The sequence below is a fragment of the Schistocerca americana genome, chromosome 2 (assembly GCF_021461395.2).
Source record: "Schistocerca americana isolate TAMUIC-IGC-003095 chromosome 2, iqSchAmer2.1, whole genome shotgun sequence".
Taxonomy (NCBI): Eukaryota; Metazoa; Arthropoda; class Insecta; order Orthoptera; family Acrididae; genus Schistocerca; species Schistocerca americana.
Window position 1 is genome coordinate 176,315,448 of NC_060120.1, and position 21,350 is coordinate 176,336,797.

A 21,350-nucleotide genomic window follows, 5' to 3' on the forward strand; every position below is an offset into this window, starting at 1 on the left:
TAAATGTTTTTGTAACACGGTATTAGCATAATGTCTGTGCATCTATTTGCAGGTTTCCTTTCTCAAAACCACAGCTGTTACAAAAATGGTTACACGCTGTCAGGAGGCAACATTTCCGACCGACAGAAAACCATTTTATATGTTCTGATCATTTTGAAGAAAGTTGGCTGATCGGTAGTGTTTTCATGGTCTAGGTTAGGTTGAAACTTGATAATTAGGTCGTGAGTTGCCAAAGCACTACGCCATATATAACGCACTTCTCGTCATAAAATCTAAAGCAAGGTAGAGTCAGAAAATATCTATTAATATAGTGGGCAAATCTTCGAGTATTTTGATGCATTTTGCGTACATTTATCGTAAATGAACTACGAAAAATGCTAGGGGTCCAGTACATAACTTTTAGCTACGGCAGATTCCATGTAGTACGTAAGATAAATTCGTAAACAGTGACTATTTGCTGTTTGTCCATAAATTAAAAAGTCTATTGTAGTAACGTATTTAAATGAGGCATTATGTTTGTGACCTAACTCAAGGGAAGGCATTTTATAACCAAAAGCGATGTATAAACATTCGAACTCCGCGCGTCAGTTTACCACTCTAATGGCCGCCGCCCAGCTATTCAATTTGTCCGCTCTTCACAGTCGACCACTCGTGAGGTTGTGGGGGCCTGGTTGTGAAATGGAAATGGCTTTGAAATCAAAGGAATGCACTTGCATTTGAGAATTATTGGAAGTATTCAGGGTATTGTCAAGCTTACGGCGTGTTAAATGAAACGAGTACAAGTGTCGCCAAAAGAAAAAGAAATACGATCAGCTTTTGTCAAAATGTAAGGAAATGTTCAGTACCCGAAAGCGCTTTTGTTACTATACAAGTTAAATTCGTTGCAGACAAATTATAAGAATGAACTGAAAATAATTATGAGTGCATCGAATTAGCGGAGTTGGTCCCGACGAACTGCTAGAGACAACACTTTGGACCTTCGATGCCTTGAAGGGCAAAAAATTGTTAACGTAATGTAAATAAAAATTTGTGAACTTCTTGTATTTTTAAAATCGAATTTAAATAAATAAATAGTACGTAGATATAATTACAATTATTGGTATAGCCATTTGCAGAAGTACATGAAATGAGCGAGCGTTCTATCTTGAGAACGTTCCAGTAATCATTTGTCTCACTTATACTCAAATCAGTTAGTAAATTATCATGTGTCAATCACGCTCTCTTCTTACACCACTCTTCCATTCATCTACATTGCGTCTTTTTCTTCACACGAGCCAAAAAAATAACAACTAATCTCGGTATTCGCCATGTTTGCACGTCCGAGATTTAACACGAAGTTTGTGCACTATCGCTTTGTTGGCTTGAGGCAACCGCCGATGTATTGCGCAGTATTGAGACCGCTGAGGACACGCAGGAACAGCTTGTAGGCCACTCAAGCTGGTTCCGATACTGCAGCCTGAATTACCGGCCCACTTACCACAATAACAATAAGGTGGCCGATGTTTGCTGTTAAGACTTTGCTGCTCGTTTTGCACTCGAGCACAGTGTACTTTTCTTTTACCATGCCCCTCTGACAGTGAACAATCCATTGTCCGACCATGGCATATAGCGAAATTGTCCATTTAACTGTGCAAACTTGGACAAGTGAACGAACGATGAATTATCTGATAGCCGCTGTGAATAAGTTATTGAAGGAAGTGTATTGGCAATTTCCATTATGTTTGTTGTTTTGAGAACAATATACAGTTCGACGTGATTGGTACCTGATACCCCGATGATGGGCCAGTTACAAATTCCTCATCACCTCTAGGAACACTTTAATCGTGGCGCTGGTGGGACGGACATGGTTTAAAAGTGAGCAGTCATGACTGGAAAAGGGAAGTAATCTAGGATCCGACAACTCATTACTCGTTTCCAACAACAGGCGACCCTTATTGTTGAACATGCCCAAAGAAATCTATCCTTATGATTGCGTAGTTTGTATTGTTAAACAAGGATGACTTCATTCATGCTTGTTGGAAAAGTTTTATCTTGTATGACAACTGTGGTGTAAATCTGAACCTAAAGGAATCCACTATATGTTAGACGCTGACTAATTGACAGCAAGTGAAACCGAGACCCAAGCACTTGTTTCTATTCTTACATGATTAACGTCGCGATGAACTGGATATTGGCTCCTTTGGGCCACGACTGTGAACGCTACGCTTGCAAGCATGATAAGACTATGAAGGAACGTCTTGTCGATGCTGGGGTTACCAGCGACGATTACCACCTCCACTGAAGAAGAACCAGAGGGTTCACGACTCACTACACACGAAAGTACTTCTCCGTGTTACTCTGTAGGTAGCCAATTTGTGCGCTGCTGTTATTACATATTTTTATTACTGCAATTTACCCAGTAAAAGTAGAAGCACTGTATAGCTTCTTATCACCTGACCTGTGTTGTCCTATTCTCCCTGCAATGAAAAAACACAGCTCATTGAGTTCTGTATTGCCAAAGTACCTCACCTCCTATTTATGTAGAGCACTAACAAAAAATAATGAAAAGGGTAGAAAATTTCAAGTTCTTAGGTGTGCATATGGATGGAGATATAAATTGGAAAACCCACATAGTAGATCTACTAAAACGTTTAAGTTCAGCTACTTTTGCCATCAGATAATTGACAAACTGTGTTGCAGCGTGTGACTGGTGCTTTTTTAAATTTATTTCATGTGGAATGCAGTAGTCACTCGGAAGGAGAGTAATTCACAGACACATAAAAAATCTCGGTTAATCCGCATTCGGGAGGACGACGGTTCAAACCAGCGTCTGGCCATCCAGAGTTATGTTTTCCGTAATTTCCCTAAATCGATTCAGGCAAATGTCGGGATGGTTCCTTTGAAAGAGCACGGCCGACTTCCTTCCCCATCCTTGACATAATCCGAGCTTTTGCGCTGTCTCTAGTGACCTCGATTTCCACGGGATTTTAAACCCAATTTTCCTTCCTTCGGTTAGGCCTTGTAGAAGTGTGATACGTTCGTTACTGTCCATGATAGTATAAATAATTTAGAAGGTATTGTTAATCACCATGTCAGACTTTTGCATGTTTACCAGAATCTGTTTCTTTTCCGTTCATTTATTTCATTATTTTTTTATTTAAAGTAATATTCATTCATATCTTCGCAAAGTATCACCTGTGCAAAACTGGCAGTTTTGTTGAGAGATTAGAAGTTTTGCACGTCAAGGAATTAAGAATTTAGTAGCTGTTGCGTAGACGATTAATGAAGTATAACAAGGCAAGGTATATCATACGTGGGTGGTTTGATAAATCTCGTAAATTTCCATGAAAAACGAACGTTGTCCCTTCATCGTTGGTAAGCGCAATTACTCAAAGGATCGTACAAGGAACTTCAACAATGTACAGCATACAGTTCATTGTTGACAGCCCTCTTAATTGGTCAGTTTATCAATTGCGATTGATATTGGGGAAAACCAAGTTTCGTGCTGTTATTAAACATTTTTATTTGAAGGGATGAACTGCCATACAAATCAAAACAGAACTGAATGAAGTTCACGCAGACATTGCACAATGACAGAAGACCATTTACCTATCGTTTAACGATTTTAAACGTGATCGGACAAGCATCGAAGACGGAGAGCGGTTTGGGACGTCCACTGAGATCACTATGAAGAGAATCATTGGTCAGATTAAATAACACGGTAAAGGAAGACCGCTGAATAAACATTCGTGTGACTGCTGAGACTGTAGGCATCTCGCCTGAATGGGTGCATAACATCCTGCATGGAGAACTGGCTAGGAGAAAATGTGTGAGAGGTGGATGCCGCGATTGCTCACCATCGACCGAAAGCGCATCCAGCACAACATTGCAACACAATGTCTGGCGATGTTTAATAGCAGTCCGCCAGACTTTTTGCGCCGATTTGTCGCTGTTGATGAAACCTGGATCCGTCATTGCACACCAGAGTCCTAAAGGCAGACAAAACAACTGACAAAGGCTGGTGAAAGTGCACAGAAGAAGACAAAGCTCATTTTTTCACCTGGTAAGGTGATGGCCATTGCTTTCTAGGACTCCCAAGGAATAATCCCCATAGGTTACTTGGAAAAAAGAAGAACCGTAACTAGACCCCACTATGCTTCATTGTCGGATCGTTTCAAACTTTCTTTGGCTGTAAAAAGGACAAGGTTGGCATGCAAAAAATACTCTTTCACCAGGATAATGTACCATCCCAGACATCAAAGACAACGGTGTTGAAAGTGCATGAACTGGACTTCGAATTTGTTCCTTATCCACCCTATTCACTAGACTCAGCCGCAAGTGACTTTTTCAACGGTGTTGAAAGTGCATGAACTGGACTTCGAATTGGTTCCTCATCCACCCTATTCACTAGACTCAGCCGCAAGTGACTTTTTCCTGTTCCCTAACTTGAAACTTTGGCTTGCTGGGAAGAAGTTTTCATCAAGTGAGAAAGTGATAGTTGCAGTCAATTAGTATTTTGCAAAGTTTGACAGAACTTGTTTTCCGATCGGATGAAAAATTTGAAGGATCACTGGACCAAGTGTATGTCTCTCAAAGGAGACTGTCGAGATATAAGGTGAATTGTTTAAGAAACGAACATTTTTTTCTTGCTTTTTTTTACCAGACTTATAAAATCACCTGAAAGCGGCATCGTGTAGTGATATGAAATGGAGTGGTCAAGTAGGATCAGTAAAAGAGAAGTCTTCATAGTTACTGCCAAGGTGTTGGGAAAATCAGCATGTCTACAGAAGAGATTAGTTTCAAAGCGCTAGTTGTACCTGTACTAAGTACAATAAAAAAGGTTTAAAACAAAAGAGAAGAAACCGAAATAATTTTTTTTCGAAGAATGCCGAAAAAGTGGTACTACATTTTCAAGCTAAGCTAATTTCCATTACAGTACAACATTTCACGTTCCCTCTCATATTTGCTATTGTAGATATACTGATGAGGCACATTATGAGCATCTGCTTAACAGCTTGTATGGAACGCAATTCGCGATTCTGCGTGGCACGTATTTGAAAATTCCTTGGTAGATTTACGGAGGTTTATGGTACCAGACGTCTACACACAGGTTACGTAATTCTCGTAAATTACAGGCACTGAGATGGCGCCCGATAGCGTCGCAGTCGTGCTCCATCGTGTTCAGATCAGGCAAATTTGGTGGCCGACACATCAACGTGAGCTGACTATCACGCTCTTCAAACCACTGTCGCACGAATCCAGCCTTGTAGCATGGACAGTTTACTTGTTGGAAGACGCCATCGCTGCAGGAGAAGAAATCAAGAGAGAAGAGAATGAAATTTTAACTCTGCAGCGGAGTGTGCGTTGATCTGGAACTTCCTGGCAGATCAGAGCTGTCTGCCGGACCGAGACTCGAACTCAGGACGTTTGCCTTTCGTGGACAAGTGCTCTACTGACTGAGCTACCTCAACACGACTCACGACACGTCCTCACAGCTTTACTTCCGCCAACACCTCGTCTCCTTCCTTCCAAACTTCACAGAAGCTCTCCTGCAAACATTGCAGAAATAGCACTCCTGGAAGAAAGGATATTGCGGAGACATTGTTTAGCCACAGTCTGGGGGCTGTTTCCAGAATGAAATTTTAACTCTGCAGCGAAGTGTGCACTGATATGAAACTTCCTGCCGGATCGAAACTGCCAGCACACAGTTTTAATCTGCCAAGAAGTTTCAAGGGAGAAGAGATCCAAGTATTCCGTATCAACGATCACATGGTGATGCAGACCGAAACTATGAATTAAATTTCGTACCAGCGCTACAATACGAATCCTTGTCTCCTTATTATTAGGTAGATGCGCTAGCCATTGCGCCACCCTGGCATTGCAACTGCACGGAATATGGTGGCACGTCTTCCTCCCTCATATAAATTCCAACTCAAGCCTCAGTCCATTGTGATTTTCTCGACGTTGGTACACATGTTAATTCATTGCTTCGGTCTACATCATTATCTTAGACAAAGGTGAGACTCTGTACGTTAGGTTAGGTTAGGTTAGTGGTGTTCAACGTCCCGTCGACAACGAGGTCATTAGAGACGGAGTGCAAGCTCGGGTTAGGGAAGGATGGGGAAGGAAATCGGCCGTGCCCTCTGAAAGGAACCATCCCGGCATTTGCTTGAAACGATTTAGGGAAATCACGGAAAACCTAAATCAGGATGGCCGGAGACGGGATTGAACCGTCGTCCTCCCGAATGCGAACTCAGTACGTCTCAGGAGCATCAACTGTATGTAATCAACGATCACATAGTTTACTTCTGTCACGGGTGCCTCTGATTATTACCACAGGTACAATGGAGGCCCAAGTGAGAGTCCTCAATAGCATAACTCTTTTCCTAGTGATCTGCATCCATGGTGCAGTGCATGTTTCCAGCAGCCGTTCACCTGGATGATGGAGTATCCGGACACGATCACTGGCACAGAATAACGAGAAACGTGATTCTGCTGACCAGATGGCATGTTTCCAGTCTTGACGATACATTGCCCACTGCAATCGTAACTGATGATTTCACTGCCGGTTGTTGTGGCCGAGCGGTTCTAGGCGCTTCAGACTGGAGCCGAGCGACCGCTACGGTCGCAGGTTCGAATCCTGCTTCGGGCATGAATGTGTGTGATGTCCTTAGGTTAGTTAGGTTTAAGTAGTTCTAAGTTCTAGGGGACTGATGACCTCGGATGTTAAGTCCCATAGTGCTCAGAGCCATTTGAACCATTTTTGATGATTTCACTGGAAAAACAGGGGAATACCAAAGGGCATCTGCTGCAGCTCTTCATGTCCAAAAATATGTACTGAACAGTTGCAACACTTGTACCAGCTTTGTACTCTGTTCTCAGATTTGCTTCTCTGTTTATCCTGGCATTACAGAATGGGCAAGCCTCTGAACACCATTTCCTGAGGTGAGGCGTAGACATCCAACAACTTGTCACCTACTCGTGGTTACACTGTTCTGCGGCCATTTTTCATAGATGCTCACGACTGCAGTAAGCGAACAACCGACCACATACGATGTTTTTGAGACGCTCGTTCCTAGGCGCCGTGGCATAAGGATCTGCCCTTCGTCAAAGTCACTTATGGCAATGGATTTCCTCCCTTGCAGTCCGTGTCGTTGTTAGAATTATTCCCCACTTACTCATGAAGGACAGACCCTTTCAGGCCTGATGTTGTGCAACCTCAGGAGTCTTGAGTTGTTCCTGCAGTCCCGGCGTCATTCTGACTTGAATTGGGGACATCAAGTTCGAAATGGTATCACGGGATGAAGTCGTCCAAGAAGTTATTCTGTAGTGTTGCAAACGCCCCACACCCCTGACATAAGTCTACCCAACGTGTGTACATCCTAAGATGAGCCTGATTTCCCAATTGTTTGATGAAGACGTTGTCAGACAGCTGTACCCTTTCATATAAAAGACGTGAAGTCTGATGGAAGGGTGGTCCAGGAGCAGGATGCCAGCGTCCACATCAACCTGGTGAGTAGGGTAATTGAGCGAGATGTTCAGCACAAGCTCCATGGCCCGACTCTGCACCGTCTGAAGTCGCTTGATGTGGGTCAGAGCAGCACTACCCGACACAATGGCAGCATACTCCAACACAGGGCGAATCATGACCACGTAGAATGTGACATTACAGTTCGGAGGGTGAGTAGACGCCGTGTTGAGAAGCCGATATAAGGCGCGGAGGCCCTGCGGATGTCCCGGGTACGGGGTAGCCAGGTGAAACGGCGGTTCAGGGTCAACCCCAGGTACTCACCCCTTGTGGACCAGTGGATGGGTCCTCTTGAGATAGTGGCTGGAGGCAGCACAGGAGGAAGCACCTGCCATGTGAACATAGTACCTAACTGAAACTTCCTGGCAGATCAAAACTGTGTGCCGGACCGAGACTCGAACTCAGGACCTTTGCCTTTCGCGGGCAAGCGCTCTACCATCTGAGCTACCCAAGCACGAATCACGCCCCGTCCTCACAGCTTTACTTCCGCCAGTATTTCGTCTCCTACTTTCCAAACTTCACAGAAGCTCTTCTGCGAACCTTGCAGAACTAGCGCTCCTGGAAGAAAGCATATCGCGGAGACATGGCTTAGCCACAGCCTGGGGGATGTTACCAGAATGAGATTTTCTCTCTATAGCGGAGTGTGCGCTGATACGAAAGTTTCATATCAGCATACACTCCGCTGCAGAGTGAAAATCTCCTTATAGTACCTGACTGTTCGTGGCATTGAACTTTTGTTGACCAGGCACCAAGGATGTCACAAGAGAGCTGCAGGTGGTGGCGAAGTATCTTTGCACTCACATTTCTGTTGAAGAGAGCGATTTCACTTGCCCACAGCGCCAGCTGGACGCGTGCCACCTTCGGGACGTCGGCTGTTGGGGTTGGGTTGTTTGAGGGAGGAGACCAGACAGCGAGGTCATCGGTCCCGTCGGATTAGGGAAGGACGTGGAAGGAAGTCGGCCGTGCCCTTTCAAAGGAACCATCCTGGCATTTACCTGGAGCGATTTAGGGAAACCACGGAAAACCTAAATCAGGATGGCCAGACGCGGAATTGAACCGTCGTCCTCCCGAATGCTAGTCCAGTGTGCTAGCCAACGCCGGTTGTGTAGGGCGAACATGGAGACACTCCCGGCGAGGTAGGAGCGGAACAGGCGTCCGTGTGACGTCAGGACCTCGTACGCAAAGAATGATTCCTCATTTTTCTCTGCTCCGCTCATTTACTTTCCTTGCCATGTCAGGTGCTCGCAATGCCACCAGATGGCATTGTGCTTCGTGGTGGGTCGTGGTCATGTTTTGACTCGTCAATACACGTAATGTACATTAACAGTTTGTGTATAATATTTTGTACTTTTATATATTTTTTAAATTTTTTTGCTGTGTATCCATATTGACAATACAATCGATGGACACATTGGACACCATTAAATGCATTTTTTACAATAATCTTTTTGAAACACAGCGGTTATTAAGTTTTCCCAGTGACAAATACAGGAAGTTTCCAGATACATCCTATCAGTACCGTTATTGTTCTCTTAAGACCAGTGGTCGTCGCTCTGTGCCCCATTAGCCTCATGTGACCCAAATCAAGTACTCGTGCGACGCGTCATTCTCAGCCGTGTTTTATAATAATACGCGTCTAGCGACTAACAACAGAATTCTAAAATTCTAATAATATAGCAGCTTCTTAAGAGTGAAGTTTTCCTGCCCAGTATCAAACAAAAATACTTACAGAGAGAGAGAGAAATATTTTAAAATGCGCTTTTAATTGATGTTGGTAAATTCGGCCATGATCTAAGTAAAGTTGATCGCTTACTTCGAGAGCAGAGACATAAGTTAGCATCAACACTCGGCTGTGAATACATCCACTGAAATCTAATTGTTCTCAAATCGGTACGTAACAATTTTGAATTGTTATTCGCTATATCAGAGTATTTTAATATCATAAGCAAAGCTGATCATTGTCATCAGCAGCACAATAATTTAATTCGACGAAGAAGTCAGACACAACCAAGTGTTTCGAGTTTATTCTTTATTGGTCTCAAATAATTTCCATTTGTAACAAATATTAACTTTTAATTGTTTCTGAAGAAATATAACTTACGTATATCCGAAACTGGTAAAGAGTAAATACTCACTTTTTGTAACTGTTGGCTGTGCCTAATTCATTCATCGAATCGAAAATGTGCCAGAGGAAATAAGAGTAGGCAGCGAAAAGTTGGCCGGTCACCTCAGGGGCGGAGCTGGATGCAAGGGCAGAAAGCTTCGTCATTGTGGTGTGAGAGGATGTGATAGGGGGAATGTTTTGTTGTTTGTTTCCCAGTGCTGAGAACTTATGGGCGTGTGTCCCTCGTACCAATTAGCTGTGGTATAAATTTCAAACAGATGTAGCATGGATTCACGAATGCACATTATAGAAACAGTAAGCTTCAAATGTGGTACATATTTGTAAAAAGAAATATTATTCTTTCTTTTAGTTGTGCCTTTGTCCCGTATTGGTGCGGGGCTGGAATTGTTACTATACTGACATGGCACAGTTAGTTCGAGCCGGATGTCCTTCCTGTCGCCATCCATTACCCCCGGGACGGAAAGCGCGTACCCCAACAGTCTGCATGTAGCGTTGTTCATGTGAAAGTGAGCGAAAGTCTCTAAATGTTTGCGGATCATGAAACTGAGGCGGGACATCGGAAGCACAGCGGTATTCAGGCACAGGGATGTGGGAAACCGCCAAAAAATCACACGCAGGCTGGCCGGCATACTCACCCTTGTCGTTAATCCGCCGGGTGGAATCGATCCAGTGGTGGCAAACATCCACATCCCGGAAGCGGCACTTTAGCATCCAGTAATTGTAAAAGGAATATGAAATCAAATTAAGATTCTTGTACTACAACGCAATGAGTAGAAGAAAACATTCAGTAAACATTTCTTATGGTATCTGTTATTAGAGATTACATTTAAATATAAGTACTATTCCTGTTACTAATCAGTTAAGCTTGCGCTCATATAGAAATCACAACACTTCATCAGGAAATTACAGGTTCACAGCTTCAAAGTCGCTGAGGCTGCGAACAATCTGAAACAGAGAACACACGACACGAAGTGTTTCGATCGGTGCAAAGTTATAACGATCAGTACTTGGAGGACACTTGGCCAACTTTTTGCTCCCTTATTGCAGCTAGCTTATTGGGGACACATAACATTCTAATTTATGTAGTCTACCAATTAACAAGAAGGCGGTCGTGGTGGTCGAGCGGTTCTAGGCCCTTCAGTCCGGAACCGCGCGACTGCTACGTCGCAGGTTCGAATCCTGCCTCGGGCATGGATGTGTGTGATGTCCTTAGGTTAGTTAGGTTTAAGTAGTTCTAAGTTCTAGGGGACTGATGACCTCAGATGTTAAGTTCCATAGTGCTCAGAGCCAATTAACAAGAAGACCGGTGCAAATGGGGTCCGAGGTGCTGGCCCACAACGTCAGTACTGGCTCTTGAGCAAAGAAGTTTGACGACTACTGCTTAAGACGTTTTCCCTCCTAAAAACGATTTTCACTTAAACGATAAGTCTTATTGGGTAACAAGCGGTAAAGTACGAGAATGGTTTGATTGTTGTTTTTGTTGTGGTCTTCAGTCCTGAGACTGATTTGATGCAGCTCTCCATGCTACTCTATCCTGTGCAAGCTTCTTCATCTCCCAGTACCTACTGCAACCTACATCCTTCTGAATCTGCTTAGTGTATTCATCTCTTGGTCTCCCTCTACGATTTTTACCCTCCACGCTGCCCTCCAATGCTAAATTTGTGATCCCTTGATGCCTCAAAACATGTCCTACCAACCGATCCCTTCTTCTAGTCAAGTTGTGCCACAAACTTCTCTTCTCCCCAATCCTATTCAATACCTCCTCATTAGTTACGTGATCTACCCACCTTATCTTCAGCATTCTTCTGTAGCACCACATTTCGAAAGCTTCTATTCTCTTCTTGTCCAAACTGGTTATCGTCCATGTTTCACTTCCATACATGGCTACACTCCATACAAATACTTTCAGAAACGACTTCCTGACACTTAAATCTATACTCGATGTTAACAAATTTCTCTTCTTCAGAAACGATTTCCTTGCCATTGCCAGTCTACATTTTATATCCTCTCTACTTCGACCATCATCAGTTATTTTACTCCCTAAATAGCAAAACTCCTTTACTACTTTAAGTGTCTCATTTCCTAATCTAATCCCCTCAGCATCACCCGATTTAATTTGACTACATTCCATTATCCTCGTTTTGCTTTTGTTGATGTTCATCTTATATCCTCCTTTCAAGACACTGTCCATTCCGTTCAACTGCTCTTCCAAGTCCCTTGCTGTCTCTGACAGAATTACAATGTCATCGGCGAACCTCAAAGTTTTTACTTCTTCTCCATGAATTTTAATACCTACTCCGAATTTTTCTTTTGTTTCCTTTACTGCTTGCTCAATATACAGATTGAATAACATCGGGGAGAGGCTACAACCCTGTCTCACTCCTTTCCCAACCACTGCTTCCCTTTCATGCCCCTCGACTCTTATAACTGCCATCTGGTTTCTGTACAAATTGTAAATAGCCTTTCGCTCCCTGTATTTTATCCCTGCCACCTTCAGAATTTGAAAGAGAGTATTCCAGTTAACGTTGTCAAAAGCTTTCTCTAAGTCTACAAATGCTAGAAACGTAGGTTTGCCTTTTCTTAATCTTTCTTCTAAGGTAAGTCGTAAGGTTAGTATTGCCTCACGTGTTCCAACATTTCTACGGAATCCAAACTGATATTCCCCGAGGTCCGCTTCTACAGGCTGGTAAATTTCCATAAAAAAATGGAGCATTTCTGTTGCGCCTTCATGGTTGGTATGCTCGATTATCCCAAGGATCGCATAAAGAATTTCAACGATGTTGACAGCCCTCTGAATTGGTCAGTGCGTCGACTGTGATTGAAAACTGGGAAAACCGATTTTCGTTCTGTTATTAAACATTTTCATTTGAATGGATGGATCGCTGCAAAAATCAAAACAGAACTTCATTAAGTTCACGCGGACGCTGCACCATGACTGAGGATCATTTACTTTTTGTTTAACGAATTTAAACGTGATCGGACAAGCTCCGAGAACGAAGCGAGCTTCGGACGTCCAATTGAGATCACTGCGAAAGGAACCATTGACAAATTAGATGATATGGTAAAGCAAGAGCTTCGAATAAAATTCGTTTGACTGCTGAGACTGTAGGCATTTCAACTGAGCGAGTGCACAATATCCTGCAAGGAGAATTGGCTGTGAAGAAGCTGCGTGCGAGGTGGATACGGCGATTGCTCATAGTCGACCAAAAGCGCATCCGGTACAAGGCTCGGATCTGGTGGGGAGGGGGAGGGGTGGCGGGCGGCAAAATGGGGTATCTTGCCCTGGGCGGCAATTTCAGGTGGTGCCGAATTCATATTCTTGGGGAAAAAAAGGCCTTGTTTCACAAGGTCTGTCGATTATTCGTATGATTATGAAACTCATCCCTGTTGATTTTCGAACATTTTTCAACACATTCTGAGTTGATTTCTGAATAATAAGATGATTTTTGGAGGCGTGCATAGTTTATTTAACGTCTCTGCCAGGGCAATCCCCGTCGCATCTAGAAATAAAAAGCTTTCCCGCAGAAGTGGACAAGGCTGAGGCGAACAAACCCGAACGGGTGAATGCCAGTCGCCGTTTCTTTATGTGGTCCAATGAGTGTGCGAATGATCAGCGTTGTTATAATTATTAGCGACTACCAGAGTGGAAATAAACGACTAACAAGAATAACAGGTAAGAAAGATTTCATATTATCGTCTCGGTATTTTCAAGAAATGAAATTTTGAGAAACTTTTGACATCGCTACGCTATTATAGGGCCAGTTGTACAGTTCGCGGTTATCAGCTGGTTAATTTTGTTCCCGAGATAGAGCAAAAAACGCGTTGCACGAACACATAATAGCGTCTAACCGGAAAACAAACGTGGGATAACTAAACTGGTGATTCTGGCAGGGTTAGTGAAGTTAACCGGAGAATAAGTTTTGAGAATAGCAACAACAGTTACAGAATTAGTGATGACAAGATTGTTAGAACGAGGAAGGAGAAGAAACGAGGACTTCACACAAATTATGTGGAACGATGTGGCGATTCGAAATGTACATAAAAATTTTGCACTACTTCTTTTCGATATCATGCTTGAGAAACTGGAGCGTATGAATGAAATGTGAAACTATTTCCTAATATAAAACTTTTTGCTTGTAGTTAGCGTAATAGGCATTTGATATTGGTACTTCGTGAATTATATTCTGTCGTGTTATTCGTGTAAATGAGGTGGATAAAAGTAACCATTTGTGCGAGACTGTTTTAATCTCGCTTATCTGGCGTGCGTAACAATTACTACAATATTAGAAAGGCCTATTTCGTTTTACCTAGCAGTGACAAAATAGACGTAATCTAATAGAGAAACCACCAGTTTTGGGTACCATTTGTATTAACAGCTTTTTCAGTATTAGGCAAAGACATTTTGATTTTTCATGTAGAAAAACGTCTGACGAACTTTGGCGAGGTAACAGAATCTTTCGCAATAAGGAAAGCACGCCCTGTAAACAAGATTAATGAGAAAACAATACTGAGTCCTAAGGACTGAAGAAATGTATATTGTCTTGCTTGTTTCTTGCTGGTTTTATGTTTCCTATATTTAATTTTTTGTCACACAAAAGAGAAAGTTATTAACTAATAGGCAACAAAGAATGCAAATTTTCTGAAGAGTTTTTATTCTCCTGGTTACAAATAATCCAACCCAGTATTAATTTTGATTTTTTAAGGGGATTAAGATGACAAACCGGCCGACTGGGAGCAGGAAAGGCACCACAAAACATTTTAATTTCCACTGTCCTGAATATAGGTTTGATGACTTCCATTATAAAATACACACATTTGAATTCCACAGAGCGAAAAACAGTGATGTGCGATAGAAGAATGCTCTGTGATGACGCATGGCACTGCACTTTGGCACACTAACACCAAACAACATTTCTTACGTTCCTTCGAACATATAAGTTTTATACAACAAATTCTTCAGAAAGATCTGCGCTACAAAATGAACACTTTTTGAAAAAAAAAGTTTTTTTAATTTTTGACGTCCTGTCTCAAACGCTAGAGGGATGGGAGTGGGGGGGGGGGGGGGGGGGGGCGGCGGCGCCACTATCAAGTTTTTCTGCCGGTTCGGAAATATCGTAGATCCGGGACAGCCGGCACAACATCTCAACGTCTTTGTGTTCAGTCGTTCTCAGGCGTTTTCTCTCTGTGTGTAACATGTACTTACCAGTGTCGTAATATGAACTCTATTTTTAATCATCGACAATAGTGTGGTGTTAGCAAGGCAAAACTCTTCATAGATTCCCGTTTTCGACCTCTGTTATTTACCAACTGTCTTAAGCAATTCTTGATTTTAAGCGAAGTATCAGTTTGTTTTCATCTAGATTTTCTGTCACTGTTCATAAAAAAACGGCAGTGGCTGTATTTAAAGCACAAAAAAAGGGAAACGCTATTGGTAAGAGTGACATCATTGTTTTCTTTGTTAGGTCTAAGAAAATGCATATAATTCTGTATGGCGATGCGACTGCAAAAACGAGCATATTTGTTCGTCCGAGAAGCAAAATTTTATCATGCTAAACAATTTTTGTTTCGCGTTAAAAGAAAAAAAAACATGTTATTTTGTCTAGACCATAGTAACGTTCCGTCCTAAACTTTTTTCACTCTATGTGGTATCCACTATTACGTTGGACTAATGGAGGACTGCCATCCCACCAATAACAAACGATAGTCCCTCCACCCCAGTTCTTCTGTACAATCGAAAGTCGAGTCAACGGCTTACGTAACAAACTGACAATAGGAGCAGAAATAATACGAGTGCGTGCTGAAAACTAATGCCTCCGAATTTTTTATATGAGAACCCTTGAAGCTTTTTTTTAAAAAAACTTTAATAACATTTTACATCTTTATTCTCCACGTATACATATTTATTTGTCATCTCAACATAGTGACACTGGCGATGAGCACATTTCTCCAAACGGGAGACCAGTTTTGTTGATACCGTTGTTGTAGAAAGTTTGACTTCGTTGACGGAGCCGCAACCTCATCTCTGCTTGCATCGCTTCATCACTATCAAAGTGAAGTCTTTGAAGGTGTTCTTTAAGTTCTAGAAACAGATAATAATCGGATGGGGTCAAGTCGGGACTGTATGGAGGATGATCGAGGACTGTGAACCTAAGACTGTTGTACACGTCGCAATACTGTAAGGCGTGGGGATCATCTGCTGCCTCATACAATTTTAATATCACCTCCGTGACTCTCAGGAAGAAGGAATTGATTCCAAATCGCCTGCTGTAGCAGAAAGGCCAGGCCAGGACCCACAGTTTCTGGCAGTGACCTGCCGATTACGGACGGCCGCCGGGGTCAATTGTGTCCTTAGCTTTTATTCCCCAACTTCAGTGCGAGGTGGCTCTCTTCTTTTAAGGTAGGAGAGTTTTGATTTCGGTACCAGTGATCGCTTCTTTAACAATCAAGGAATTCAAGGTCAATACGACGCAGAAACGAACTTACACAATCGGTCTTTTCTAGACTACTGGCGCTGGTCACGTTATATACCATTAGTTCCCAAGCTGGAGATAATTGCCTCCTGAGGGGTATAACGACATTTTCTGAGGCTTAAAAACAAACGGCTTCGATTGCGTTTAAATCACAAAACTAAATTATTTTCAAAAGATCATAATTATTATCGTTATTTCATAAGACTGTAATATTAAGTACAAAGGTCACCAATAATTACGTTTTTCAGAATGAGATTTTCACTCTGCAGCGGAGTGTGCGCTGATATGAAACTTCCTGGCAGATTAAAACTGTGTGCCCGAACGAGACTCGAACTCGGGGCCTTTGCCTTTCGCGGGCAAGTGCTCTACCAACTGAGCTTCCGAAGCACGACTCACGGCCACTACTCACAGCTTTACTTCTGCCAGTACCTCGTCTCCTACCTTCCAAACTTTACAGAAGCTCTCCTGCGAACCTTGCAGAACTAGCACTTCTGAAAGAAAGGATATTGCGGAGACATGGCTTAGCCACAGCCTGGGGGATGTTTCCAGAATGAGATTTTCACTCTGCAGCGGAGTGTGCGCTGATATGAAACTTCCTGGCAGATTAAAACTGTGCGCCCGACCGAACCCCGGCTAAGCAGAAGTAAAGCTGTGAGTACCGGCCGTGAGTCGTGCTTCGGTAGCTCAGTTGGTAGAGCACTTGCCCGCGATAGGCAAAGGCCCCGAGTTCGAGTCTCGGTCGGGCACACAGTTTTTCTGCCAGGAAGTTTTTAATTACGTTTTTCTTTCATAAACTAGCAATAAAGTGTGACACTTCGTGATGGAGGTTACAGCTCTTGAAACGAATATATGAACGACGTCTTCCTCACGTAGTCCACCGACTACACACTTACACACATATACTGAGGTGACGAAATTCATGGGGTACCTCCTATAATCGTGTCGGACCACCTTTGCCCGGCATAGTTCCGCAGCACGACATCACGGCATGGCATGGACTCAGTAAATCGTTGGAAGTCACATGCAGAAATATTGAGCCATGCTGTCTCTATAGCCGTCCATAATTGCGACAGTGTTGCCGGTGCAGGATTTTGTGCACGAACTGGTCTCTCGAATATGTCCCATAAATGTTCGATGGGACTCCTGTCGGACGGTCTGGGTGGAAAAATTATTCGCTCGAATTATCCAGAATGTTCTACAAGTCAGTCACGAACAATTGTGACTCCTTTGAAATGGCGCATTGTCATGGCAACTTGAAGTTCACGAATGGTTGAAAAGTAGCCGAACATAACCATTTCGTGTCAATGATGGTCCAGTTGGACCAGAGGAACCAGTCCACTCCATATAAACACAGCCCACACAATTACGGAGCCATCACAAGCTTGCATCGTGCCTTGTTGACAACTTGGGTCCATGGCTTTGTAGGGTCTGCGTCACACTTGAACCCTACAACTGAAATTGGGACTCATCTCTCCAAGTCAAGGTCTTCCAATCGTCTAGGATCCAACCGATATGATCACGAGCTCAGGAGAGGCGCTGGAGGCGATGTCGTGCTGTTAGCAATGGCAATCGCTTCGGTCATCTGCTGCCATAGACCACTGACGCCGAATGTTGCCGCACTATCCTAGCAGATACGTACGTCCCACATTGATTTCTGCAGTTACTTCAAGTAGTGTTGATTGTCTGTTACTACTGACAGCTCTTCGAGAACGCTGCTGCTCTCGGTCGTTAAGTGAAGGCTGTTGGCCACTGCTTTGGCCATGGTGAGAGGTAATGCCTGAAACTCGGTATTCTCGACACATTCTTGACACTGTGGATAACGGAATATTGAATTCCCTAAAGATTTCCGAAATGACTGACCTATGCGTCTAGCTCCAACTACTATTCCGTGTCTTAGTCTGTTAATTCCCGTCTGTAATCTTTCAACATGAAACACCTGGGTACAAATGACAGCTCCGCCAAAGCACTACCCTGTTATACCCTGTGTACGCGATATTACTGCCATATGTATATGTGCATATCGCTATCCCATGACTCCTGTCACCTCAGTCTAGTTTGTACTTTATACCTTGGATCTATCACGGTAAAACTGAGACATGTACATCACAAATGCTTAAATATCTTGTGAAAATGAGTTCTCCGTACTGTAGGTAGTTACCTCAATGGACCAGAAATTGCTTCATTATTCATTTCGAGCAGGCCGTGATGGCCGAGCGGTTCTAGGCGCTACAGTCAGGAGCCGCGCGACCGCTACGGTCGCAGGTTCGAATCGTGCCTCGGGCATGGATGTGTGTGATATCCTTAGGTTAGTTAGGTTTAAGTAGTTCTAAGTTCTAGGGGACTGATGACCTCAGAAGTTAAGTCCCATAGTGCTCAGAGCCATTTGAACCATATTCATTTCGCAACACATAAGCGAACTAATTGACAGCACAAAATAACAGTAACTACCCACTGGCTTCCAGTTTCTGTCATTTCAGAAGTAAGAAGTCCGGCAGTCAAGTGATTTGCAGATAATACGTATAGTATGCACATTTTAACTTAGTTGACTTTAAGTTGGGGTGCATTCTGTGGATGAAAAAAATGGCTCTGAGCACTATGGGACTTAACAGCTGTGGTCATCAGTCCCCTAGAACTTAGAACTACTTAAACCTATCTAACCTAAGGACATCACACACATCCATGCCCGAGGCAGGATTCGAACCTGCGGCCGTAGCAGTCGCGCGGTTCCGGAGTGCGCGCCTAGAACCGCGAGACCACCGCGGCCGGCCTGTGGATGAAGGAAGTGTCGTTAGGGAAGAGGAGCGGTGCAGAAAGGCATGTTTCGTAACAAGTGACTGCCCACAAGGTGGATAGTTGGCTTTCTTTTCTGAGAAGGAGATGTGGGCAGCTCTCGCGATGCACTGAGAATTTCTTCATCACTCTATAAAAAAATGTTACTGCAAATAAGTAGGACCACTGTCTCACTGACTCATTAATTCACTGTTTAATAAAACAGCTACAAAAACGAAATATCGTTTATCCTTTGTCATTTCAAAAATAAAAGCCCTCGTAGTTGCTAATTTTGATGATCGTGGTGTGTGTGTTTGGGGGGGGATACTAGCTAATATCCAGATACACTCAAGGTTACTGGTCTCAGAAAAGTTGGGAACCACTGCCGTAGATGCTAACGACGTGTTAATGATGTCATAAGTGCATACAATCTGCAGATTGTGGTGAAAGTTCTTTCTCTTAAAAGCGTTCCTTAAAAAAATCCTGGTCATTAATTTCAATATGTACTAGTATATTACCCCGTACACTGTACAGTTACGCTTTGTCCATCGATTATTGGGTGCATGTATATCAAAAGAGATCATTTGGCGGGTACTTAGTTATTAAGTGATCATTTGGCGGGTATTTAGTTGTCAAGTGTGACTCGGTGGTTCAACAGAAAACTGTCCGACTACGGGTTCAGAGCTTGCGGTTTGATCCCCAGTCGGACCTAGGATTTTTATGTCACTTGCCGCTTCTTTCACAGAGGGGCAGCAGAGATAATATCGGTTCCATTCTCTTGAGACTATGAGACAGCAGAGTAATGCCCCTGTAGTTGCTGGGTTTCCATCTGTCTTATTTCGTAAACAGAGGAAACGTAACATCTTCATCCCAATCGCAGAGAAATTTTCCTTTTTCCCACATCGTGCTTAGGACTAATATTGAAATCTTTGCACTCTAACTGCCGTGATCTTCTTGGCGCTTACATCATCTATGCCTGTTACCATAGATTCGTTTTTTTTTTTTTTTTTTTTTTTTTTTTTAGCGGGAGGCCCAGCATCTTGAATAATTTCCTCCCTTTTTGACTCCTCCAGTTTGGTAGTTGAACTTTCACCATTTATTTACAAAATACTGTGTCATGTTATGTTATTTCTCATTTCTGTGTCATTCCCAGTGATGTTACCATCTCCCTTCTCCATGTCCTTTATTGGTTCATAGTTGTTTGTCTTAATGCTCACCAACTGATATAACAGTTCCTTGTCGTTTAGCTTCTGTGAGGGTTCGGTTTAAGCTTTCTCTTTCGTAGTAGGAATGGTTCTAATCCGAAACAGCCCAATCTTCTGCACTTCCGTCGATTTCAAGAAAGCGTATGACTCACTTGACCGACAGTCCTTTCTTGGTTCGTGGTTTTTTGAAACCTCATTATTATCTCCGACATTTCGGCAGATATCTGCAATTTCACTCTTGTAATCGTGTATTAACTGGGACAGTAAAACACGAAGAATAACCGATACTCCACCAGCGAATAAGCAGCGCTGGTGCATGGTGGTATCAGTCGCTGCAAACCAGGGCTAAATTTGTTGGGGCTGATTCAGCTACACTGATATCTGAGGAAACACCACAGAAAGTGCACTTGACGTCTCTCAGGAGGTACAAGCTACATATATACGCTGCAGATATTTCTTGAAGCAGCCGCGATTGACGATCAGGCGTTCGACGCTGGTTCTGAAGCTCGTTGAACGTCGGCAGGTGACATACCAGTGACTCATTGGCGGCGAAGGCTGTGTTTATGCGTAAGGTCCTCCCCTACTTACGGATTCCGGAGCGCTCGCGCCAACCTTCGTTCCGCACTATCCTAGCGGAAGCTCCAACCCACTGCAGGAAGTCGCCAGCTAGAATTCCACAGTGAGTAATTTGTCAGTCTTGTGCCCTCCTTATCTACCACTACATTTCCCGTAATGCTGCACTCCGCCTTTATCCAGAAGTCTCATCTCAGCAGTTCCTACATGTCGTACACAGCGAAGTAATTACCTCTGTCGTTGCATAAACGCTTCAGATGAGTAAGTTCTGATTTGGAATCGGATAATGCGAAGTGCGGTTTTTCGACTTATTGTTAAGGATATTCGCCATCTTTACATGCCTGTGAGGTTAGCTGTTAGAATATGGATAAAATTTTCCTCGATTTTGACAACACCATCTCTATAGGCGCGTCCGCACCCTTCTTCGCTTAGCAAGGCATAGCATCAAGGGAGTGTACACTTTTGGAAGATCTGCTGCTGACAATACAATGACTTGCAGTCACAAAGTACCCTACGAGTGACGAGAGACGCCTGCTCAACCATTATTTCGTGATGAACACACGCAGGTTAACTGGTGAATATTCACTAAGAGCTTTTTGTCGTAAACTGAGATATCGGCGAAGATGTAAGAAACATTTTCGGTAACATGGCAAGGAAATGCGATAAGACGCTACCGATAATGTTTCAATATATTATTGCTA